This window comes from Eriocheir sinensis, unplaced genomic scaffold (genome assembly GCF_024679095.1).
Source record: "Eriocheir sinensis breed Jianghai 21 unplaced genomic scaffold, ASM2467909v1 Scaffold580, whole genome shotgun sequence".
Taxonomy (NCBI): Eukaryota; Metazoa; Arthropoda; class Malacostraca; order Decapoda; family Varunidae; genus Eriocheir; species Eriocheir sinensis.
In genome coordinates, this window is record NW_026111921.1 from 211,380 (window position 1) to 220,000 (window position 8,621).

Below are 8,621 nucleotides of genomic sequence, written 5' to 3' on the forward strand. Positions count from 1 at the left end.
CTCCCCTCCTTTCTCTTTCCCTCCCCTCCCGTTCCCCTTCTCCCTTTCCCTTCCCCTTCCTTCCCCTCCTTTCCCTTTCCCTTCCCTTCCTTTCCCCTCCTCTCCCTTTCCCTTCCCCTTCCTTCCCTTCCCCTCCCCCCCTCCTCCCCTTCCCTTCCCTTCCTTCATTCTGTGTATGAGACAAATATTTGTTAGTCATTTAAGAGAATTATCTTGAGAGACAGACTGGCTGGTGAGGTGTCTGGGTCCGTCTCTCTCTCTCTCTCTCTCTCTCTCTCTCTCTCTCTCTCTCTCTCTCTCTCTCTCTCTCTCTCTCTCTCTCAAAATCCTTCTTGTTTTAACTTTTTTTCGTTCCCAGATAAGAAAAAAGTAGAAGTAGTAGTAGTAGTAGTAGTAGTAGTAGTAGTAGTAGTAGTAGTAGTAGTAGTAGTAGTAGTAGTAGTGACAAAGATACCACTAATATTGCTACCATTTCACACTCCACCTCCCTTCTTCCTCCCTCCCTCCTTCCCTCCTTTCCTCCCTTCCTCCCTTCTTCCTTCCTACTCTCCCTCCTTCCTTCCTCCTGCAATAGAGTGTCACCAGACCATATCCCTCCTCTCTCCCTCTCTCTCTCTCTCCCTCTCCCTCCCTCCCTCCTTCCCTCCCTCCCTCTCTCTCTCTCTCCCTCCCTCTCTATTATATAAAAGAAAAATGGTCATCCTTACATTTTGATTGAGAGAGAGAGAGAGGGTGGTGGGGTGGGGGGGTCAGGCAGCGGGCGTGTAAGTGGGAACGAGTCCGCCGTCATCCTGGTGTCAGCGGGGCAGGAAGTGAGTCTGTCTGACACGCGGCCTATGACAGCTGATCCCCTCTCTCTCTCTCTCTCTCTCTCTCTCTCTCTCTCTCTCTCTGTATCCCCTATTTCTTCCCTATTATCCAGGACACACAATTACTGCAAAGACCATGGAAAGAAAACCAGGGAGAGAGAATAGGTATGGGAGGGAGAGCTTTTGGTAAATAAGATAAGGAAAAAGTAGTTGCAGTAGTAGTAGTAGTAGTAGTAGTAGTAGTAGTAGTAGTAGTAGTAGTGACAAAGATACCACCAATATTGCTACCCTCTCACACTCCATCTCTCTTCTTCCTCCCTCCCTCCTTTCCTCCTTTCCTCCCTTCCTCCCTCCCTTCCCCTTTGGACAGTACAGGGATGAGCAAAAGTGGAAAGTCGAAATACAGAAGTTAAGGGACGAAAGACTGAAGATGCTGGTTAACTCTTGCATAAGGGATTTGGACAGTACAGGGATGAGCTAGAGTATAGAAAGTCGTAATACAGAAGTTACCAGCGAAGAGGATGAGAGAATGCAGATGCTGGTTAACTCTTGCATAAGGGATTTGGACAGCACAGGGATGAAGGAATGAAGATGCTGGTTAACTCTTGCATAAGGGATTTGGACAGCACAGGGATGAAGGAATGCAGATGCTGGTTAACTCTTGCATAAGGGATTTGGACAGCACAGGGATGAAGGAATGCAGATGCTGGTTAACTCTTGCATAAGGGATTTGGACAGGACTTCTACAGCCACTTGCTCCGAAGAGAAACTACGATACCTGTGTCCTTCCAATCCTAACACACACTTACATAGCGAATTGGCCCCCTACAAGAGATTAAGAGAAAGTGAAGAAGCGCACACAAAGGAAAGGAGAGAAAGAAATGCAGGAGAGACAGAGAGCGAGGAAAATGGATTAGAGAAAACGTAATTGACTGTCCCTTCGTCCACCTCTTTGGATTCTTTACAGGAGCAGCGAGTAGCGGGCTTTGTTTATTGTTTCCTTTTTTGTGCCCTTGTGCTGTCTCCTTTGCTGTAAAAATAGAGAGAGAAAAAAAGTTGAAGATAGTTTTACGGTCATTACGAATAAGAAATGAACGTGTCAGGTCAGGTCAGGTCATGCGTAGAACAGAAAACAGGTGAACAGCTTAAGTAAGAGTGTTGACCCAGGAATTGCAGGGTCAGGGCAGACAGACGACCAGGTGGAGAGGTGGAGTTAGAACCTTTACCGGGGCAGGATGGAGTACACTAACACCAGACAGAGGACCAGGTGGAGAGGTGAAATTAGAACCTTTACCGGGGCAGGATGGAGCACACTAACACCAGACAGAGGACCAGGTGGAGAGGTGGAGTTAGAACCTTCACCGGGGCAGGATGGAGTACACTAACACCAGACAGAGGACCAGGTGGAGAGGTGGAGTTAGAACCTTTACCGGGGCAGGATGGAGTACACTAACACCAGACAGAGGACCAGGTGGAGAGGTGGAGTTAGAACCTTCACCGGGGCAGGATGGAGCACACTAACACCAGACAGAGAACCAGGTGGAGAGGTGAAATTAGAACCTTTACCGGGGCAGGATGGAGTACACTAACACCAGACAGAGAACCAGGTGGAGAGATGAAATTAGAACCTTTGTCAGAGCAGGATGGAGTACACTAACACCAAACAGAGGACCAGGTGGGAAACATTGAAAAGTGCCTCTGTTCTGAAGTAGACTTGGGATAACTGAGGAAGAAGGAAAAAAGGATTGGGAAGAAGATATGCCAGAAATGGTGGATGATTAAGGTAGAGAATGATTGAAGGAAATGAAGCAGATAATTATGTGGTTGATGCAAATATGATTAACAGTTTCGAATGGAGGATAGACAGATAGAAATGGATGGATAGAAACGAGAAGATGATAAGTATGTATTTTTTTTTCTCTGTGAAGGGAATATACGTGTTTTTTTCGTTTTTTTTTTTTAGGATGAAGAATGAATTTAAAACAGAGAAAGGAAAGAAAAAAAAAGTCTCTCTCTCTCTCTCTCTCTCTCTCTCTCTCTCTCATTATGGATAGGAACAAGGATATGACATGTATTTATTTTTTCTCTGTGATGGGAAAATACGTGTTTTTTCGTGTGTTTTTTTACGATGAAGAATGAATTAAAACAGAGAAAGAAAAGGAAAAAAAAAAAACAGTCTCTCCCCCCCTCTCTCTCTCTCTCTCCCTCTCTCACCTACCTACCTACCTACCTACCTAAACACACACACACACACACGCACACACACACTAAAACAAACAGCTCTCCCACATAATATTTACCACAGTGGCATTTTACCTGTTCTCCCACCTGTGTTTATGTTGCAATTACAGGTGTGGAGGTGGTGGTGGTGGTGGAGGTGGTGGTGGAGGTGGAGGTGGGTGTGAAAGTATATAGAGCGATGTGACACGGCAAAAATACTCTCTCACTCACCCTATTTGCTCTCTCTCTCTCTCTCTCTCTCTCTCTCTCTCTCTCTCTCTCTCTCTCTCTCTCTCTCTCTCTCTTCTTTCCTCCCTCCATTTTTTCTTCCTGTCAACTCCTGCACTCAATGTCACAAGAAGAACCTCCTCCTCCTCCTCCTCCTCCTCCTCCTCCTCCTCCATCTTCTCTTTCTCTCTTTTCCTTGTCTTTCTCTTGTTTACTTTTCTTTTCCTTTGGTTTGTTTTTATCAATGTTCTGTTTGTCTTTATTTGTTCGCCTTGTTTGTTCTCTTCCTTACGTGTTATTCTTTCTTCTTCTTCTTCTTTTTTTTCTTTTTCTTCTTTTTCTTCTTCTTCGTCTTCTTCTCACTCTTTTTCTTTTTCTTTTATTTCTTCCTCCTCGACTTCTTTTCCTTCTTCTTCTTTTTCTTCTTCTTCTTCTTCTTCTTCTTCTTCTTCTTCTTCTTCTTCATCTTTTTTCCCCTATTTCTTTTTCTTTTACTTCTTCCTCCTCCTCATCTTCTTTTTCTTCTTCTTCTTCTTCTTCTTCTTTTTCTTTGTGCTCTTTTTTATTCCTCTATTTCTTCTTCCTCCTTGTCTTCTTCTTCTTCTTCTTCTTCTTCTTCTTCTTTTTCTTCTTCTTCTTCTTCTTACCTATTTTTTCCTTTACTTTTTCCTCCTCCTCGTCTTTTTTTCCTTCTTTTTCTTCTTCTTTTTCTTCTTCTTCTTCTTTTTCTTTTTCTTTATTTTCTTATGTCTTTGTTTGTTTCAGTGTCTCCTTCCCTCCTCCTCTTCCTCCTCCTCCTCCTCTTTTTCTTCTCTCTCGTTTTCTCTTTTTTCTTCATCTCCTTTCTTCCTCTTGTTCTTGTTCTTTTTTTCTTCCTTTTCTTTTTTTTCCTTTTTTCTTTCTTCCTCCTTCGCTTTTTCCTTTTTTCTTCTTCATTTTCCTTACTTTCTTTTTTGTCTTCTTCTTCTTCTTCTTCTTCTCTTTTTCCTTCTTCTCCTCCTCCTCCTCCTCCTCCTTTCCTTCCTTTTCACTTACTGACCACCAACTCCCCTCCTCCTCCTCCTCCTCCTTCTCCTCCCACTCTTCCTCACCCTTTCCTCCTTCCTCCTTTGTTGAAGAAGACACGTCGACATCTCACACCTCACCTTCGCGGAGGAGGAGGAGGAGGAGGAGGAGGAGGAGGAGGAGGAGGAGTTGAAATAGACGCGGACTCAGGTATGGAAAAAGAAGAAGAATTGGGTGTTGAATTTCACCTCTCCTCCTCCTCCTCCTCCTCTTCCTCCTCCTCCTCCTCCTCCTCCTCCTCCTCCTCCTCCTCCCGGAACATTAGCCTCCCAGGGCGCGAGTGTCCTCCTGTGGGTTTTGTCATGAAAGGAAGAAGAAAGGAGGAGGAGGAGGAGGAGGAGGAGGAGGAGGAGGAGGAGGTAGGAAGGAAGGAGGGTTATTGTTTGGGGTGACTGATGCTGTGTCTTCTTCTTCTTCTTCTTCTTCTTCTTCTTCTTCTTCTTCTTCTTCTTCTTCTTCTTCCTCCTCTTCTTCTTCTTCTTTTTTAATTATCTTTTCTTCGTCTTCTACCTGTTCATTTTTTTCTTCTCCTCGCTCTCCTCCTCCTCCTCCTCCTCTTCCTCCTCCTCCTAGTGTTTGTCAGATACAATGACCGAATGCAAACACAACTATCTTCCTTTTTTCCTCCTCCTCTTCCTCCTCCTCCTACTGGATTTACCTTTTATTTCTTCTTTTCTTCGCTACTACTACTACTACTACTACTACTATTCCCTTGTCAATCTACCCACAATTTACCTTCAAGTTCACCACCACCATCAACTTTTTCATCACCAACTTTGTACTGCGATGATGGAACAAGCTTCCCCCCTCAGCGGTCCAGTGCAACACGATTGACTCCCTTAAAAACAAGCTCGACCGTCACTTTCTCGTTTTCCTTCCCCTTACTTTCCTTTTTTTCCTGTTTCTTCCACTCTTTGTTATTTGTTTTCTTTTCTTATTCTCCTTTATTTCCTTGTTTTCTCTTTCTGATGTTCCTTTTTATTAATTGCTTTCTTCTCTTCTTCCTTTCCTATTTCTTCCTCTCTTTCTTAATCTTCTTTCTCTATTCTCATTCTTCTTTTTTCCTCTTGTCTTTTCCATTCTTCTTTTCTCTTCTTATCTCCTCTTTTTATCACTGTTCTCTCTTCTTCCTTTTCTATTTCTTCCTCTCTCTTAATCTTCTTTCTCTATTCTCATCCTTCTTTTTTCCTCTTGTCTTTTCCATTCTTCTTTTCTCTCCTAATTTCCCTTTTTAACACGTATTTTTCCTCCCCTCCCTTCCTCCCTCTTACCCATAACCTTGCCTTCCCTCCCCTACACCTTGCCTATCCGCCTTACCTTAGCGTTTACCTTCCCCAGGTTTTCCCAGGTAACCCTTTTTTGGGGCATTTAAACCTGTCGGGAAGGAGGAGGAGGAGGAGGAGGAGGAACAGGTGTCTAGGAGGATGGAGAGTAGAGGAGGGGAAGGAGGAGAAAGAGGAGGAAGAGGAGGGAGGGTGATGGGGAGGGAAGAGGAAGGGAAGAGGAGGGGAAGAGGAGGGGAGGAAGAAGCGTCATCTGTGCTCTTCTTCCCTCCTCCTCCTCCTCCTCCTCCTCTTCTCTCTCCGATTTTTCTTTCTTCCTCTTCACATCCATTCCCCCGTCTCTCTCTCTCTCTCTCTCTCTCTCTCTCTCTCTCTCTCTCTCTCTCTCTCTCTCTCTCTCTCTCTCTCTCTCTCTCTCTCTCTCTCTCTCTCTCTCTCTCTCTTCCTTCCATTCCTCTCTTCCTTCATTAATCTATTTTAACCTTTCTCTCCACTCACCCCAATAACAATAATAATAATAATAATAATAATAATAATAATAATAATAATAATAATAATAATAATGACCGGGTTCTCGATATCCACGCATTCGAATTAATCTGTATTCAACTAACACACTAACACAACCTATTAGTATTTTGGGTATCACTTCACGCCAACCTTCAATACCCAATGCAAATATATATATGAATAACAAATACGTGTGTAATGCAAATATGTGGACGGCAAACACGTATTCACTTCATGCGAGTTTTCACCACGCGAAGGTAACTCAGAATCTAACACTCGCAAATCACGAACACCAGGTAATAAGGACACTGATTGGAGGTGTGTTGACGCAGGGGGAAAGTTATTAAGCATACAGAAGACTCACAATGCCACTGGGACTCGGCTAACAGGGAGGGAGGGAAAAGGAGTTGATGGTAAAATGGTGTTGAGTCTGTTTTGAATGTTTTGGATGTATCGTACCAGTGACATCTCAAGTAATGGACGGCGGACTCCTTTGATTTTGCGGCGCCCTTGTCATTAAGCCGAGAATTTTGGAAAATCAATCGCTTTGGTGTGAATCGCCATAACTCCCTTATTTCTGGGGCTACAGAAATGTTTTTGGTATCAATCGACGGCAAAATGAAAGGGCTATATTTCTAAGTAAGCGACCGGGCTCAAAAACCGACTCGAAAGTGTAAAAGATCGAATAAATTCGAAAAAAACGACTCAAAAAAAAAACATTTTTGAGTTCCCAACCTTGAAACCCACTCATTTTTTTGAGAATTTCAAAACCCTTATTTAACAAATACTTTAGCCCTACTAATGTGCTTTCCAATATGATGCATAACATTTCCCTACTCCCAGTAGTTTCGTCGCTAGAGCTCAAAACGTAAACCCTTTTGAGAGCCATTTTGACGAACTCCGACACTTTGCCGTCTTTGTCTAGTGTGGCCTTGCTATTGCCTCTAGAAGGCTGTAGTTTGGCATGTAGCCCCTCTTGGTAATGTAGTTTGATCAGCTCGAAGGATTTTTTGATAGCTCGATTCCAAAACTGTCGTCGAGCCGTCACAACATAGCCTGTTTTTCGGCCCTTTCGCCGAGATTTAGACACGTCCGATTTTTTTGCTTATATTTTTTTTATTTATTTAGTGCTTTCCAAATTTTTTTCTGAATATTAATTTGTATTAATATAGCTTTCATTTGCCACCAAACACGCCTTCCTAGCTTCAGTAGTTTTCACTCAAGCTTGACCAGAAGTCGCGACGAAAATTCGCCAGATCTGACTCATTTCACGCGGCGCGACGAACAACCTTCCTGACGCCACAAAAATTCATATATCTGCATAAAAAATCCTATATGAGCACTTCAATATGTTGACTATCTTGAATTAAAACCATTTTAAGATATCTACATAAAAAGTTACTATTTTTATATAATCATTTCACTATATAAATCAACCGATATTAAGCGCCTTATTATACATGTTATTTCTTATTTTATATAGTTTTCAACCCTATTTCTTCCCATTTATGAATAGTACATTTAATTTGCTTTCTTTTGATACCAAATATATATACATACATACATATATATACATACATACATATATATACATACATACATATATATACATACATACATATATATACATACATACATATATATACATACATACATATATATACATACATACATATATATACATACATACATATATATATAAATACATATTTGGTATCAAAAGAAAGCAAATTAAATGTATTCTTCCCTTCCTTTCATCGCTCCTTCTTCCTCTTCCTTTCCATTCTTCAACCTTACCTTTCCTCCCTCTTCTTTCCTTCCTTCCTTCCTTCCTATCTACCTCCTTTTCTCCCTCCCTTTCTTCCTTTCTTCCTCCCTTTTCTCCCTCCCACTATTCAGCAGAGGGTCAATTTGCCGCCTGGGTGACCTCGCCGCGAGAGGTCACCGAGAGGTCAAAACGAGGTCACTTGACACGCTGCTTGACCTCGTTAGTGTGATTATCGTGTGTGTGTGTGTGTGTGTGTGTGTGTGTGTGTGTGTGTGTGTGTGTGTGTGTGTGTGTGTAATCTTTTAATTGGGGTCTTATTTTCTTTTCTTTTCAATGTTTTCTCACCTCTCCTTTTCTTTATTTTCCTAATGCCTTTCAATTCCTCTTTTCTTTCTTTATTTTCACACCTCCTTTTCTTTCCTTTTCTCTCTCCTTTCATTCTTTCTTTCAGTCTTTTCTCCTCTTTTCCTTCTTTTCTTTCCTTTCTCTCTCCTTTCATTCTTTCTTTCGGTCTTTTCTCCTCTTTTCCTTCTTTTCTTTCCTTTCTCTCTCCTTTCCTTCTTTCTTTCTGTCTTTTCTTTTCCTTCTTTTCTTTCTTTTCTCTCTCCTTTCATTCTTTCTTTCCTTTTCTCCTTTTCCTTCTTTTCTTGATTCCTTTTCCTCCCTATTTTCTCTCCTTTTTTCCTTCTTTTCTTAGTTCTTTTTCCTCCCTACTTTCTCTCCTTCTCTCCATTTTCT